Source organism: Nicotiana tabacum, chromosome 5, assembly GCF_000715075.1.
Source record: "Nicotiana tabacum cultivar K326 chromosome 5, ASM71507v2, whole genome shotgun sequence".
Classification (NCBI taxonomy): Eukaryota; Viridiplantae; Streptophyta; class Magnoliopsida; order Solanales; family Solanaceae; genus Nicotiana; species Nicotiana tabacum.
The window spans coordinates 7,633,492-7,650,831 of record NC_134084.1 but is presented as its reverse complement, the minus strand read 5'-3'; the positions used below and the strand labels follow the sequence as shown (position 1 = coordinate 7,650,831).

At 39.0% G+C, this 17,340-nt stretch overlaps 1 pseudogene; it reads left to right on the top strand.

Moving 5' to 3' along the window:
- The first annotated feature begins 1,305 nt into the window (after nt 1–1,305).
- LOC107793399 (protein phosphatase 2C 29-like) lies at nt 1,306–16,264 on the top strand (annotated as a pseudogene).
- Nucleotides 16,265–17,340: the final 1,076 nt, after the last annotated feature.

Genomic DNA, 17,340 nt, shown 5'->3' with positions numbered 1-17,340 from the left:
GAACCTAACGAAATCATCAAAACTCTGGTCTGGGGTCAAATACATAAAAGTCACACTTGGTCAACTCTTCCAACTTAAAGCTTCTAAAATGAGAATCATTCTTCCAAATCAATTCCGAAAAACCTGAAAACCAAAACCGACGATTAACAAAAATCATAATACATCATATGAAGCTACTCAAGACTTGAAACAATTGAACGGAATACAAATACCCAAAACGATTGGTTGGGTTGTTATAGCTCTCCATTTTTCTTTATTCTACATTCTTTCAATTCTTCTTTTTTGGTGAGGGGATTGAGAGTTGAGAGTGGTTGCTATAAAATTGTCCATCTACCAGCTTAATTGTAATTAAATCTTGCCAACTTTTATTTATTTACATCACAAATCTTAAGAATCACAAATTCTGGAGTGGAACTTTTGGAGATCGGGATTTACTAGTTAACGTATAATTGTCTCTGTGTGACCTAAAGTGTATGGGTTCGAACCGTGAAAATAATTACTAATACTTGTACTATGATAGGTTGTTAATATTTTATTTCTTAGGGTGCAACCTTTACTCGAACTCTGCGTGAATACGAAATACTCGATCGGACTATCCTTTTTGAAAAAAAAAAACGAATTAGAGGTTTTGAGTTCACATATTTAAGAAGTAAAGTTAATTGAAAGAAATCGGGTTAATCTTTAATTAGGCTTTATCCAATAAGACTTTGAATTAATAACATCGACATGATTAAAGTGAAAAATAGTTATCCACCAATAATATACATGAAAATAATACTATTATACTATAAACTTACTTAGATGAAGTTTACTACTCCTACAATATATATTTTGTTTCTCTCTCTTATTTTTTAGTTTTTTATTTGGTGTTTATTATTGCATTAGTGTCCTAACTATTATGAATTCAGCCCGAATAAGGCTTATTAAGGGAGAAAGAGTTATAGAAATAGCGCGAATATTATGACGTTTCAACTGCGTACATATTAGCCTCTTCCGACTCCACTAATGGAATTTTACTAGATTGTTGTTGTTGTTGTTGATTATGACGTTTCAAATTTCACAAGTGAAATTCTATTATAGTTTTTATATTTCAATTATAAGGAGCGAAACATAGATATTTGTGAATTTTATCCGATAGCCATCAATGGGTGAAGAAGAATTCTATCTATATTACTATAATCTTTGATTATGGCTGATTTACTCGAACTTATAATTTATTATAAGTGACACAATGACAACTTTATTGTTACTCTAGCATCTCTAGAAATCAAAAAACTACACTAGTCTTTCTCTATTTCATTCTTTTGTTTTCCAAAAAATTCATTAGCCCGCAAAAAACATTACAAAATAGATTCCTCCATTCTCTCTCTCTAGAAATATTTGTTTCTTCTCTCTCTCTCTATGTCTCACTTTCTTTCACAACAAACCCAACAAATTCAAACAACTTTTTCTTTTGCCTCTCTGTGTAACTCTGCTTTTATAGAGACATGTACATATAACAGTGGTTACTGTTGGGGGAGGGGGGTATGAAATGAATAGAACGTGAAATGGGAGGCGGCTTTTCGTGTTTTAACAATCCGGCGGTGGTGAACCGGACTGAACCGGAGGTAATATTCACGGGCAGCGAACCGCTCGACGAAACTCTAGGCCATTCCTTCTGCTATGTTAGGTCATCTGCCCGGTTCGTTCTCTCTCCGACAAACTCGAACCGGTTCATTTCGCCTTCTCAGTCACTCCGGTTCGATAATGAACCGGCTCCGTTAAGGACCGAAACCGGATTCAGAGCGATTTCAGGTGCTTCTGTTAGTGCAAATACCTGTACTCCCCGATCTGTCCTCCAACTTGATAATATTTACGACGATGGTAATGGTAGTGTTGTGAATGGTTTTGAAAGTACGTCGTCCTTTAGTGCTTTACCTCTTCAACCGGTTCCTCGAACCGGTTTAAGCAACGAACCGGCTGGTCCAATGGAAAGAGAGAGGGCTTTCTTCATGTCCGGTCCGATCGAGCGAGGAGCTCTATCCGGTCCACTAGAGTCTGCCGTTCCATTCTCAGCTCCGTTGGGTGGTGATGGCATTTACGTAAAAATGAGAAAGTCGAAGGGCATTAATGGAATTGAAAAAGCCTTTAAAGGTGCCAGTGAGAAACTACTTCATAGGTAAAAAGGAAATTAACTGTACACGTGATTATAGTGGATGGCATTTACGTAATAATGTGAATGTTGAATGGGCATTAGGAAAAGCGGGGGAGGATCGTGTGCATGTGGTTGTATGTGAAGAACATGGGTGGCTGTTTGTTGGGATTTATGATGGGTTTAATGGACCTGATGCACCTGAATTCTTGATGAGTAATCTGTACAAAGCAATGAACAAAGAATTAGAGGGTTTGTTTTGGGATAATGAAGATACTAGTAGTGGTAGTAATAACCAACAAAGCGAAAAAAATGCTAGTTTAAATAATGCTAATATAGAAAATGAAGTGATCATTGAGGACTCGAATGAAGCTAATTCAAATCGAGTGTATAAGGAGATGAGTAGGGGGGATGGAGGGGTAGAAGAAGCTGAAAATGAGGTTAATTTGGATCAGATGGATAAAACGTGTGAAAAGAAGGTGATATTTCAATCTGAAATTGCAAATATTGAAAATGAAGTGATTGGTGAGGACTCGAATGAGCTACATTGGAATGGAGGACCTAAGGCCACAAGTAGGGGGGCTAGGGGAGTAGAAGAAGGTGAAAATGAGGTTAATTTGGAACAGATGGATAAAGGGCCTGAAAAGAGAGTGACATTTCAATCGGGGGGAATAGAGGTTAGGAGGAGGAGATTGTGGGAATTTTTAGCAGAAGATGAGACAGAGGATGGTCTTGATCTTTCGGGTTCGGAGAGATTTGCATTTTCAGTAGATGATGCATTAAGTGTGAATAGTGCAGGTTCAGCGGTTAATAGGAAGTCGTTGCTGTTGTCGAAGCTGAAACATGGTTTGTCAATTAACAAGCACAAAGAGAGCAACAAGTTATTCCCATGGAGATTCGGATTGCAAGCTAAAAAGAAGGTTGAAGTAGGGGAGAATAGAGTGGAGGAAAGGATTGATAGAAGTGAAAGGAAGCGTAAGGTGGGTCCGGTTGATCATGAGTTGGTTTTGAGAGCAATGTCAAGAGCTCTCGAAGTCACTGAGCTCGCGTACTTGGATATGACAGATAAAGTTCTTGATCGGTACCCTGAGCTTGCATTAATGGGTTCTTGTTTGCTGGTTGCTTTGATGAGAGATGAAGATGTGTATGTAATGAATGTCGGAGATAGTCGTGCCGTTGTGGCTCAGTATGTGTCTGAGGAGGTTAGTTCTAGTTCTGAATCAATAGTTCCAGGCAATTGCGAGTTGGCCGTTGAAGGCATTGCTGAAGAATCTGTAGTTCCCAGTGATGAGGAATATAAGGCGACAAATGAGATACCTATTCAAGCTATGAAGCTGACTGCCTTGCAATTGTCAACTGATCACAGCACTAGCATTGAAGAAGTAACGTTCCTCGGTTTCTTTGTTACTCAATGGGTTGTATCTGGTGCTTCCTTATATGTTTGAAGTTTAATTGATTTATGAGTTACGACATTATGCTAAATATTGGAGTACATAAATATTTTACTCCGTAAGAATTGCAAAACTTCGGAATGATGAATTCATGTAAATTAAAAGCTGTTTCCTTTATCTGGTGCTCCAAGGTATGATGCTATTTTTCTCATCACTGGCTTTACTGATCTAAGATCATTGAATGTAGTATGTTATGAAATTTGTTGGGATATAATTTCTAAATAAAAGCCTCTGAAGCAAAGAGGCCTCAAAGTCAGTTTCTTGCTTTAATTACATTCATATATGTACCTGCCAAACTGGTTTTGAATCTTTTGGTCACAGTGTATTGAACCATTAAATTTTTGGGTTGGCACCATTTAGCTGGTATAGGCAGGTTCTTAGAAACAGTTCAGCATTTGCGATAGTTTGACCCTCTCAAATGGTTCCTTTTCCTATAATCTGTTATTCCTTTCAAGTCATAAGCTTGGTCCTCCTCATTTTAGTAGGTTCATTCTTTACTGCTGTTGCATAAATGACAATAATCTGAAGAAGCATGTATCACGCGGCATGAGATGCTCCCCCTTTAGCCCAAGTCTCTTTCTTTGCCTCTCTCTCTCTCAAGGATTTTAACGAATGTGAGTGTTCCAGATTTTCATGAACTTGTGCTTAATCTCTATGAGTGGATCAGGAATGCAGTCAGATCCTTTCCGATATTGTTTCCGATGTCGTCTTGGTGTTCATTCTTGATTAAAATACAGCACAAACTGTTCCAAACTTGTGGTTCACGAGTCTTAGGGATATCTTAGAAGGTATAATTTTGCCATTTAGTGTAATGGTGACAATGAGGAAACTTCATAATATTGGTTTCCCTTAGCTCCCTTTTTTGTCAATATATTTGCCTTGTCTGGTATTCGTTTATTCATCTAAATGAAATAATGGGATTGGAAGCTTCCTGTAAGCTTCTAATATAACTGCTCATATATATCTTCTTATACATTAGGTGCCTTCTATACTTGTATTAAACATTGTATCAGATGGAGCTACTTCAGGTGTTAGATATCTATTGATGAATCTTTCTTTTGTTTCTACTTCTTCCATCTTCATTTATTCTGCTCTTTTATTCCCGCATCTCTCTATTTTTTAAGCAAATTGTTGTTTGTAACTTTGTAGTTGCCTCAGACCCCACATGTGGGAACATACTGGATATGTTGTTGTTGTTTGTAGTTGGATACTGGTTGCAGTTTTCCTTCAGCTACAAAATTCATGTATTAATGTGATGCTCTCAACCTTTTTAATTTTTATATTATTTTGTCTTGGATTATTGGACAAAGATGAATATGATAAAACTGCTGAATGCTTCAAGTGAGTGGGTTCTCTTCTTTTTTTTCTTTGTTTTCATTTTCCCGTCCAACATTATTATTTGGCAGAAACGATGCCTATTGGGATGGATGGACAACTCCTACCATGATAAAATGATTTTACCTGCGCTTAAGCGTAGGACCTCTTGGCAATTGAAAAGTTGCCCTCGTCTGTTGTACCTAAGTCTTTTTCTGCCAGAGGAGTTATATATTAATGTCTTGTTGAGCAGTGAGTGTACAAATAGACGTTTACTAACTTTGATGAATATTCTTATTTTTCTCCATTAGCGACGATGCAATGCATCAGATTTTGTACTCCATGGAAAACAAAACTCAAACAGTATAATGAGGTAGATAAGTAAAAAAGAAAAAGTGACACAAATGCCTGACATATCTTCATTTTCTTGTAACATTTGTGAAAGGCTTCAGGCCTCGTGTGTTTGTTGGGCCTTATTTATCAAGACATTAGATGAGCACAAATGATATATGTTGGCTCCAATTTGAGGCCTGTACATTCAAGTTGATCTTTTCCTCTTCTATATAAATTGCCCCAATACTAATTGCAGTTCAATGATTTTGCTGGTTGTTGAATGAGCTAACAGCCGTAACAGCACCTATATTGCTGTCATGCATAATTCTGTTAACTCTTTACTCTGACATAACCATTTCTGCTGGCCAGATACGGTTAATGATTCCCGTGTTGTCTGTTTCGGTTTTACCAAGTTACAACTTCTCATTGTTGTTATTAAAGTGTGTTTGATCAATGAATGCAATTGGCGCTGAGTTTCTGTCTCATTTGTCATTGTGAAACCTGTAACTTTTAATTGTCTGTTGCTTGTAACATTCCCATGTTTGTATTTTAATCAGTTAGGTTCTTAAACAGTTTGTTTCTTGTAACAATCTCCAGGAAGTCATTAGAATCAAGAATGAACACCCAGACGACAGCAATTGCATTGTTAATGATAGAGTAAAAGGCCGTTTAAAGGTCACTCGCGCTTTTGGGGCGGGCTTCCTGAAAAGGGTTTGTCACTTGCTTTTCTTTCTCTTCCTGGTTTCCAATCCAAAAAATCTCTAGCAATTGCATCAAATTGCACATCTGCACATTCGGAGCCTCATTTTACTTTAGATATTGTGGCATCAGAGGAATATTTGACTATTTCCATTTCTGATTTGGCCGAAAATTTGTTGATCTCTGGGAGATGGAATGTCATGCACTCTTAGTCCTAGCATTCCATCTAGTAAAGAAATATATGTTTCTGCCTATAGTTACTCTGGATGGACATGTAAAGTTCGCCAAACATTCTACGTTGAATTGTTGTTGTAGACTTATATTCTGTTGTGACATGCTTGTTGCCAATCCGCTTAATATTTTGAGATCTGCCTGTGCAGCCTAAATTGAATGATGCATTACTAGAAATGTTTCGGAACGAGTACATTGGGGATGCTCCTTATTTATCTTGTAAACCTTCACTGCACCATCATAGACTCTGTCCTAAGGATCAGTTTTTGGTGCTATCCTCTGATGGCTTGTACCAATATTTGAGCAATCAAGAGGTGGTTTGTCATGTGGAGAATTTCATGGAGAAATTCCCTGATGGGGATCATGCTCAGCATCTTATTGAGGAGCTCTTATTCCGTGCAGCCAAGAAAGCTGGTATATTTTCTGTCTAGTCTTTCTATGCAGAGTTAGGGTAAAAAGTTACTGTTTTAGTGATTCTTTACGTTTTCTAGTGGCTGCACGCCCTTAATTTTTGCTAAGAAATTACATTTAGATTTTCAGATTTTTATTTTTATTTTTATTTTCAGACACTCAATCATCTTCTCTTGCTGTCCAATTTAGATCAATTCTATATTAGGTGGGAACACTAAATTGGACCCACTCCAATTTTGTGACACATTAACATACCTGAAGGTGTTGGTTTATGTTTAGTCAATAATGGCATGCCAATTGGAAGAGTTGGTGTGGATGCTAGGAGGAAGCTTCCTCCTTTGATGTCAACCATGACATCAAGAGGAGGTAGTTTGATGTCACCAATGACATCAAGAGGAGGTCTTTACCTCTATAAATAGATGCACTCCTTCATTTGTAGAAACCATCCCAAAAATAATACAACACATTGTAGTGAGTAGAGAGTTAAGAGAGAAATTCTCTTAAGTGTAATTGGGAACTCTCCCCTTCCTTTGTTAATATTAAAAAGGCAACTGTTCTCTGGTGGACGTAGGATTATTTTGATCCGAACCACGTTAAATCTTGTGTTCTTTCTTTTACGTTTCCGCTAACAATTGGTATCAGAACAACAGGATTCTTTAACGATCCAAGGAGGAAGAACAAGCAAAGATGAGTTCCATGAAGTTTGAAATTGATAGATTCAGTGGACGCAACAATTTCAATATCTGGAAGATCCAAATGATGGCGTTACTGCGGAGGAAATGTTCAATCCATGCTATTGACGGAAAGTATCCTAAGGATATATCAGCTCCCGACAAGGAGAAGATTAAAGGGGATGCATTGAGTGCAATCCAACTATCCCTTGCACCTAACGTGCTTTGTGAAGTGAGTACGGGTACCGAAGAGACGGCCAAACAGTTATGGAAAAAGCTAGAAGGGCTATACCAAGACCGATTAGTGACAACAAGGATGTTGTTACAACGACGTCTTCACACATTTAAAATGGGGTCAGGTACTTCGTTACAAGATCATTTAGATGCGTTCAATAAACTTGTCATGGACTTACAGATTGCAGGAATTAAAAAGGAGGAGGAGACGCTTGCATGTGCTTTGCTATTTTCATTGACTTCAGGATATCGTGATATTGAGAATTCAATGATGTATAGCAAGGAGCCTATCAAGCTTGAGCAAGTGCAGTAGGCACTTAACTCTAGTGATGTGCGGAGCCATATTGAAGGAGATAGAGATGACCAGGCAAGTGGGCTCTTTGTGAGAGGCCGGACTAGCCAACAGGGAAAGAACAAATCAAAGCACAGATCAAAGTCTCGTGTGAACAAGAAGAATACAGAGTGTTGGGGTTGTGGCAAGAAGGGGCACTTTGAACGAGACTGCCCAATGTCAAAGTCCAAGGAAAAGGCGAGTGCATCCACAGTTGAACAGGTACATGATTTTGATAATGATTATGTACTAACAACATCGTGTAATAATAATAGTAGTTATGGAAACAAATGGGTGTTAGACTCTGCTTGCACTCTGCATATGACGTTCCGAAAAGACTGGTTTAGCAGCTATGAGAAAAGTGGAGGAACCGTAGTAATGGGCAATAATGCAACTTGTGCAATAGTTGGCATTGGCTCAGTTCGGGTTCGCTGCCATGATGGAGTCGTGAGGACTATTACACAAGTCCGTCATGTTCCTGATCTGAAGAAGAATTTGATCTCCCTGAGTACTCTGGATGAACAAGGCTACAGGTACATGAGCGAAGCAGGAACTATAAAGGTGACTAAAGGTTCTTTAGTCATGCTGAAAGGCAAGCTGGAGAACGACCTTTACACATTGGCCGGAAGCACCATTGTTGGCTCTGCAAATGCATCTACAGTGCAGTTATCTAATGATGACAAGGCAAGACTATGGCACATGAGACTGGGTCATATGAGCGCACGTGGACCGGAGATGTTGAGCAATCGCAACCTTTTGGAAAGTGAGAAGATCAACACACTTAACTTCTGTGAGCACTGCGTTCTAGGGAAGCAAAAGAAGGTCAGCTTCAGCACTGGCAAACACAAGACAAGAGGAGTGCTAGACTACATTCATTCAGATTTATGGGGTCCCTCTAAACTTCCATCGAAGGGCAAAAAGAGGTATCTTCTCACTTTTATTGATGATTTCTCACGAAAGGTTTGGGTGCATTTTTTGAAGGCAAAAAGTGATGCTTTTGAAGCATTTAAAGAGTGGAAAATTTTGGTTGAAAATCAAATGGAGCGGAAAATCAAGTATCTTCGCACAGACAATGGCTTGGAGTTTTGCAATGAAGAGTTTAATGAATTCTGCAAGGTTCATGGGATCTCAAGACATAGGACTGTCAGGCATACCCCACAGCAGAATGGAGTTGCCGAGAGAATGAACAGAACTCTTCTTGAAAAGGCTCGTTGTATGCTCCTACAAGCCAAAATGTCCAAAGTATTTTGGGCTGAAGCAGTTCACACTGCTGCTCATATTGTCAATCGATCTCCAGCATCGGCAATTGACTTTAAGACTCCGAATGAGGTATGGTCAGGTGAACCCTCTAACTATTCATACTTACGAGTATTTGGGTGTCCAGCTTATTATCACGTTAATGAAGGAAAACTTGAACCAAGGGCTAAGAAGGCCATATTCGTAGGGTATGTGGATGGAGTAAAAGGGTACAAACTTTGGTGTTTGTCTTTACTCAAATTTATAGCTAGTAGAGATGTCACCTTTGATGAATCCTCTATACTTGATCCCCGTAAAGTTTCCGTGGAGTTTTCAGGAAACAAGAACGACGAGCAGGTGGAGCTTCCGGTGGAGCTTGCCAAGGAAAAGGATCAAGAGACTCAGGTTAAAGATGAGTCAGAAGATGTAGACCTTGAAGAACTTGCTGTCAATGAACCATACACAATTGCGAAGGGGAGGGAGAAGAGGCAGACACGAGAACCGGAACGCCTTATAGATCAAGCAAACTTGATTGCATATGCGTTCGTAGCTGCACAAGAAGAGATTAAGGATCTGGAGCCCTCCTCGTATATTGAAGCAACTTCTTGCAAGGATGTTGCACAATGGCGGTTAGCCATGACTGAAGAGATGGAGTCTCTTCACAAGAATCAGACATGGGTCTTAGTGAAAAGACAAAAGGGGAAGAGGACAGTTGGATGCAAGTGGGTCTACCGAAAGAAAGAGGGAATTTCTGAAGTGGAAGATGTTAGGTTCAAGGCGAGATTGGTTGCAAAAGGATTCAGTCAGAAGGAGGGAATTGACTACAATGAAATTTTCTCTCCAGTCGTGAATCATAGCTCAATTCGCGTGCTACTAGCATTGGTTGCCCAATTTGACTTGGAGCTTCAACAGCTTGATGTCAAAACTGCTTTCCTTACACGGTGATCTAGAAGAGACAATCTATATGGATCAGCCTGAAGGTTTCCTAGCTGAGGGAAAAGAAGATCACGTATGCCAACTAAAGAAGTCTTTGTATGGTTTGAAGCAATCCCCTAGACAGTGGTACAAGAGGTTTGATGCATTCATGACTACACATGAATTCTCAAGGAGTGCATTTGATAGCTGTGTGTATCACAAGAAGATGTCTGGTAACTCAATGATTTATTTACTGTTGTATGTTGATGATATGCTTATTGCTGCTAACAACATTACAGAGATAAATGCTTTGAAGAAACTGTTGAGTAAGGAATTTGACATGAAGGATTTAGGAGCTGCAAAGAAAATCCTTGGTATGGAGATTTCAAGAGAAGACGGTGTTGTACATCTTTCTCAGAAGAGGTATATTGAAAGGGTTCTCAAGAGATTCAATATGCATACGTGCAAGCCTGTAAGTACACCATTAACTCCTCATTTTAAACTTTCAGAGTTACAAATGCCTTAGTCCGAGGATGAGGTGGAGCATATGTCAAAGATTCCTTATGCCAGTGCAGTTGGTAGCATTATGTATGCTATGGTATGGACACGTCCAGATATTGCTCAATCTGTAAGTGTGGTAAGTAGATACATGTCCAGCCCAGGAAAGAGGCATTGGGAAGCTGTCAAGTGGATATTGAGATATCTCAAAGGAGCTTCTGGTGTTGGTCTGACCTTTCGAAAAAGTGGTGGAGGTATTTCAATTCTCGGTTATGTAGATTCTGACTATGCAGGAGATCTTGACAGAAGAAGGTCCACAACTGGATACATCTTTACCCTCGTTGGTAGTGCCGTTAGTTGGAAGTCGACTCTGCAGTCGATTGCCGCTTTGTCTACGACAGAAGCAGAATACATGGCAATAGCGGAGGCGGTGAAGGAAGCTATCTGGTTGAAAGGTTTAGTAGCGGAATTGAGTTTGGTTCAGCTGGAATCAACTCTTAGATGTGATAGTCAGAGTGCTATTCATCTAATGAAAAATCAGAGATTTCATGAGCGCACTAAACACATTGATGTCAGATTTCATTTTATTCGAGATGTTGTTGAAGAGGGAACTATCAAGGTCGTGAAGGTTATCACAGACGATAATGTTGCAGACTATGTTGACCAAGATAGTCTCACTCGCTAAGTTTGCACACTGCAAGGACTTGGCGGGGGTGTGCATCAACTGATGCAACTCCGAAGAGAACAGTTGTTAGGTGGAGGTGGTATGTTCAACAATGGTTTGATTCTTCTTGTTTCTTACAACGGGGTTGCCCAGTAAGCTTAGAAGTTTTGGCCAGAGTTGTTCACACGCACGCTCGAAACGCAAACCAAGGTGGAGATTGAAGGTGTTGGTTTATGTTTAGTCAACAATGGCATGCCAATTGGAAGAGTTGGTGGAAAGAGTTGGTGTGGATGCTAGGAGGAAGCTTCCTCCTTTGATGTCACCCATGACATCAAGAGGAGGTCTTTGCCTCTATAAATAGATGCACTCCTTCATTTGTAGAAATCATCCCAAAAATAATACAACACATTGTAGTGAGTAGAGAGTTAAGAGAGAAATTCTCTTAAGTGTAATTGGGAACTCTCCCCTTCCTTTGTTAATATTAAAAAGGCAACTGTTCTCTGGTGGACGTAGGATTATTTTGATCCGAACCACGTTAAATCTTGTGTTCTTTCTTTTACGTTTCCGCTAACAATACCTAGTGTTTTTGAGAGCGCGAAGCGCAAAAAAGCGACAAGGGCTCGCTTCGCTTCAAAAGCGAAGCGCACGCTTTATTAAAGTGAAGCGCAATTCTTAAAAAACATAATGTAAAATTATAAATAATCAAAAACTTCAATTTAAATACTTAAAAGTAGGTACTAGGTACCACCAAATCATCCACAAACCATCCACAAACCATAGGACAAGCAAAATCAAAGCTACTAAATTACTAGAATCAACATCTTATTCTTCTACTCTTCTTATTCTTCAAGATTGTCAAAATCTTGAATTCCTCTATTATCTTCATATTGCTCGTCATCTTCTTCTTCCCCCTCCTCTTCATGATCACTTTCATCTTCATCAATTAGGGATAGGGTCGACTTGTAGTAGCCACACTTTTCCCCTTCCTAATAGAGCTTGAACTTGGAGTATATCTCCTTAAACCATAAGGATCTTCCCCAACTCCACTACCAACCGAAACATCACCCCAAGTGAAATCGGAGTCGCCTTCAAATACTTCTTCACCTTCGCAATTTTCGGGGACTCCGGTTAGCCACTCATTAGCCTCATCAATATTGTCCAAAAGAATTGGATCAATTATATTGCGGTGGTTGTAGCGACGCCTCAATGCTCTATTGTATTTTATGAACACTAGATTATGGAGGCGCTTCAAGGTTAGTCGATTACTTTTCTTTGTATGAATCTGCAAAAAAGATGTGTCAACTAATTAGTAGGAGTTTGGACAATTGAGATATAATTTACTTTATCTCAAAATACGAAATAATTCTTTTTATTTCTCACGTGTTCAAAAACACTCCAGTTCCTTTCACATCCAGATGAGCTACAAGTTAAACTTAGAACTTTGATGGCGAAAGCCTGTAGCTCCGGAGTCTCTACACCATATTGGTCCCACCATGCAACTATAGAAGTCAAAAAAAATGTTCAAGAGTTAATAAGTATAAAGAATACATTGAAGTTAGAGCTATAAAATATAGAAACACTTGGTCACCTGGCGACTTCGTCGTTCTTTGTTTAATAGCAAGTCGGAGCTTAAAAAGTCCTTCAGCTGCCTTGTAAATAGCAAGCTGATCTACTATCTTTTCTTGCAAGTCTTCATCTGGGTTCAACTTGATAACAACCTGATGGAATCCTGTCCACACTTCTTTAGCCAATGAATTCTTCTCATGCTACTCATAAAAGAGTGATGGGTTCAGAATAAGTCCAGCTGCATGCAAAGGTCTATGAAGTTGCTCATCCCATCTTGCATCAATGATCTGAAAGACCTTTGCATATTTCTGCTCATCACTGAATGATGCTTGAATAGTCTCCTTGGCCCTATCCATAGCTTCATAGAGGTAGCCCATTGATGGTTTTTGCTCCCCATCCACCAAACGGAGTACTTTAACCAAAGGGCCACCAATTTTAAGAGCATGAAGGACATTATTCCAAAAAGAATAAGAAAGAATAATGCGTGCAACCTCTTTCCCCGCACTTTCCTTTGCAAATTTACTCTTGCTCCATTCCTCTGAAGTGACCATCTTTCTCAAATTGTTTTTTTGACAGTGGATACTATGCAGAGTCAAGAAAGCAGTGGCGAACCTTGTCTTGCCCGGTTTCACCAAATTTTTTTGCATGGTGAATCTTCTCATCATATTCAATAACAAGGGCCGCTGAGAAATATAAGAATGTAACCTAACGCCCTGGCCAAAAACTGTAGAGAAGGGTTTTTCCCTGAAAATGTCCCCGAACATCAAGTTGATACAATGAGCCGCACATGGAGTCCAATAGACATTCTTGTACGCTCCTTCAATCATGCCACCTGCTTTCTTATTTTCACTTGCATTATCAGTGACCACTTGAACAACTTTGCTTGGACCAATCTTTTCGATGGTATTCTGAAACAAGGTGAACATTTTGATGTGGTCAGTGGATGAGTCACTAGCATCAATGGACTCAAGAAACAAGCTTCCCCGGGGAGAATTCACCAACACATTAATAATCATTTTCCCCGTTCTTGCCGTCCACTTATCCATCATAATGGAACAGCCGTACTTGTTCCACACAACTTTATGCTCCTCAACAATTTTATTAGTCTCCTCCACTTCCTTATTTAGATAAGGACCTCTTATTTCATGGTAAGTGGGAGGCTTCATTCCAGGTCCGTATTGACCAACGGCCTCAATAAAGTCTCCAAAAGTGTCATAGTTGACACAATTGAAGGGGAGCCCGGCATCATAGACCCATCGTGCAAAAGCTCTAACCGCACGATCCCTCAAAATGTCTTTAGCAATTTTTTGTACATCTTTTCCACCGCCCTTTGCTCCCGGCTTCTTTGAGAAGTAGCAATCCATAGGACCTTTAGTCGATGATCCATGACTTGACCCATCTCTTCCCCGTTTTGTTGGAAGTGACAATTCTTCAATATCATCATCATCATCATCATCATCAAGATTGGCCACCATTGGTTAATGAACCATTTGATTTTTTTGCTCCTTCTTCTTCTCAACAAAATTCTTTATTTCTTCCCTCACCTCCGGTGGACATTTCGGACAACTTGTGACGTTTCTATCGCCACCAATTAGATGGTATTTAAAGCGATAAATGCCACCCGTTGTAATCTTGTTGCAAAACTTGCATACAACATTTATATTCTTCTCATTAGTTCTCTCGCCATATCCAAGCCGGGTCTTTCTCTTTCGAACTTTGAGACATTTTAATATCCCTATTATTTAAGATATAAGAAAAAAACATAATCAATAAACTGAAAATACATATAATAATAATATATATAATAATTAATTATATAAACTGAAAAAAACATTTAAAAAATCACATAAACTAAAAATAATAAATATATATAATTAATTTTATATGCTGAAATATAATAACGTAATAACGCAGAAGCAGAAGAAGCAGCAGAAGCAGAAAAAGAAGCAACAGAAGCAGCAGAAGAAGAAGCAACAGAAGCAGAAGCAAAAGAAAAAAAAATTCTGAAAAATAAGCAGAGAAGCAGCAGAAGCAGCAGAAGCAGAAGAAAAATAAGAAAGGAGAAGGAGAAAGGAGAAGAAGAAATGAAGAAGAAAGGAGAAAGAAATTACCTGGACCGGTCGACTGGAGAAGCAGTGGTCGAGCTTGAGCTTGAGAGAGAAGGGGTCAACCCTAGGCCTTTGTCAATCTTTGTTTAATTGTTTTGACGGGAGAAGCAGTGTGACTATGTAGGGGTCTATTTTGTATAATTAAAAAACAGACCCCAAGTTTGTTTTTTTTATAAAAAAGGGCCAGTTATCGCTTTTTGTAAAGAAGCGATCGCTTCGTTGATTTCGTCGCTTCATCGCTTCGTCGCTTCAGCTAGTGAAGCGCGCGCTTTTCAAGATCGCATCGCTTCGAGCAGCCTGAAGCGATACACTGTCGCTTCGCGTCGCTTCGCGTCGCTTCGCGCTTTAAGGACGAAGCGATCGCTTTTCTAAACACTGACAATACCATTGCTTATTCTGGATTTATGACCAGATTATCCGCCATAGCTTAGTTTGTTTGTCTACTTCTCTTTAACTGATGAAACAAAGATACGTCTCGAGGTTTGGGAAACATCTTTATCGTTTACTCGTTTAAGCTGCTGCACTAGCTGTGACATTTGATAACTATAAAAAGCCTATGTCAAGAATATTGTTTTGCACTGTTTAGTTAGATTTGTAAGCCTCTGAATAGTACATTATATTCTAATTGAATCGTACTAGTCTTCAGTGCTCACCCTCTGACTTGGGTCTGTGGAATGTGGAAGTCTATTCTTTTGGGGAAGAAACATTAGTATAAGACTACATTAAATTGGTAATATAACTCACCCCTTCCGTGGGTGAAAAAGTCCCAAGCTCATCCATCAACCAAATATTGCAGCAAAGTATACTCCCTTAGGCAGGTGTCCATGTAAAGCCTTGGTAAATGTCTTCCTATCTGTAATTTGAGTTTTTGCACCTTTGTTTTTCTTCAACACCTAGTTCTTTGGATCACTTGGTGGATCGGGCGTATCAATGTAGTGTAGAAATTGATAGATGACATTGTCAAGATCTTGGTAACCCTCTTGCTAAAGAGGGGAAGACATGACATAGATGATTTGTTTCGTAGCATAGCTGTTCAGGGATTTCAAGATCAGCTGTCAATCTTCGTTTTCTAGAAAATGTGGCATGAGATCCCCAACTGATCTGTCTGAATATCTAGAAGCTGATGAATCATCAAGCTGTTTTCTTCTCTTAAATGCGAATTTTAACATCAATCAACTATGTCTCAATCCCAAACTAGGTGATTGGGTCCCTCGTATGAATTCTGGGCACCCTTAATTTAAAGAAAGTCCTTTTACACAACTCCAGATGATGTCATAGGTTTCATATCACTTTCTGAAACACAAGGACTACTACATATCATTTCATATCATTAGTTTCTCATTTAGTGGCATCTTATTTCTCTACCATTTTATTTTATGTATTTTTGCGGTTTAGGTAAACTATGATTTCTAAATCTCTGATTTCATGGTTATCTTATGATGGCGTCTCTAAATGATTGGCATGCAAATATTACATGTTTTTAAATTGAATTGTTAATGTTTTCTTATAGGAATGGAATTTCATGAATTGCTGAACATCCCCCAGGGAGATCGTAGGAAGTACCACGATGATGTTACTGTTATGGTGGTATCTCTTGAGGGAAGAATTTGGAAGTCATCTGGGAAATACATCTGAGTTTTTACAATTTCCATGTATAGTGGTGCTGCAATTTAGATCCCTTGAGCTGGGATGTTGGGAACAGTGGTGGAAGCTGGACAGTCGCTTAATTTCACTGTTCCAGTTGTACCCTTGACAACAGCCAAAAGTAGTGCTAGAAATACGACAAGGCTCGTGAAAAGTAGAAATTTAGTAGCTGGGATTGCTCAGAACTGCTCCTAGAAAAGAAAGAAACAGGATCTCTTCATTTAGTTTCTTTTTAGATTTTGCACAGTAGAATAGATCTTTCCATTCTTTCAAGTTCTTTCTTTCTTTTTGCCCCCATCTCATCTACTCTTTAGAGCCACAGTGATTTTGACCAGGTGGGCGGCTTAGTTACTGAGTTTTAGCCGATATATCTGTATTATGGATTCGGTTTACAGAGGAGAGTTCTTGTTGAACCCTTGTGTAAAAAGTTTTCTTATAGAATGGGGTAAAGGGAAAGGTACATCACATACTTTTTATGATTGCAGTGTCAATATTTCCTTCATTTCTTGCAACACACACACACACCCCTATTACCATCAAAGTCAGTTTTGTACTTGTCAAACCTGTTTGTGTAAAAAAGGTTACACCTTTTGGCATAGGTATATACCTTAACGGCGTTTTTCCTTGGGTAAGGTCTGTGTACACTATACCCTTTTCAGACCTCACTTGAGAGATTTTACTGGTTTGTTGTTGTTACGCAAAGAGATTGTTTTCATATCTCGAACCTGTGGCCTATCAGTTACAATACTAGTACTAGAATACGTTGAATTCCATCTTTTATTATCTCACAGAGAGAATGGTAACAGAAAAGCTTGAGACCCATATGAAGTAGCCAAGAATGGATGATTAGTGAGACAGAAAATGTTTCAAGTAGCATAGACAATGTAATTTCAAATAAATATC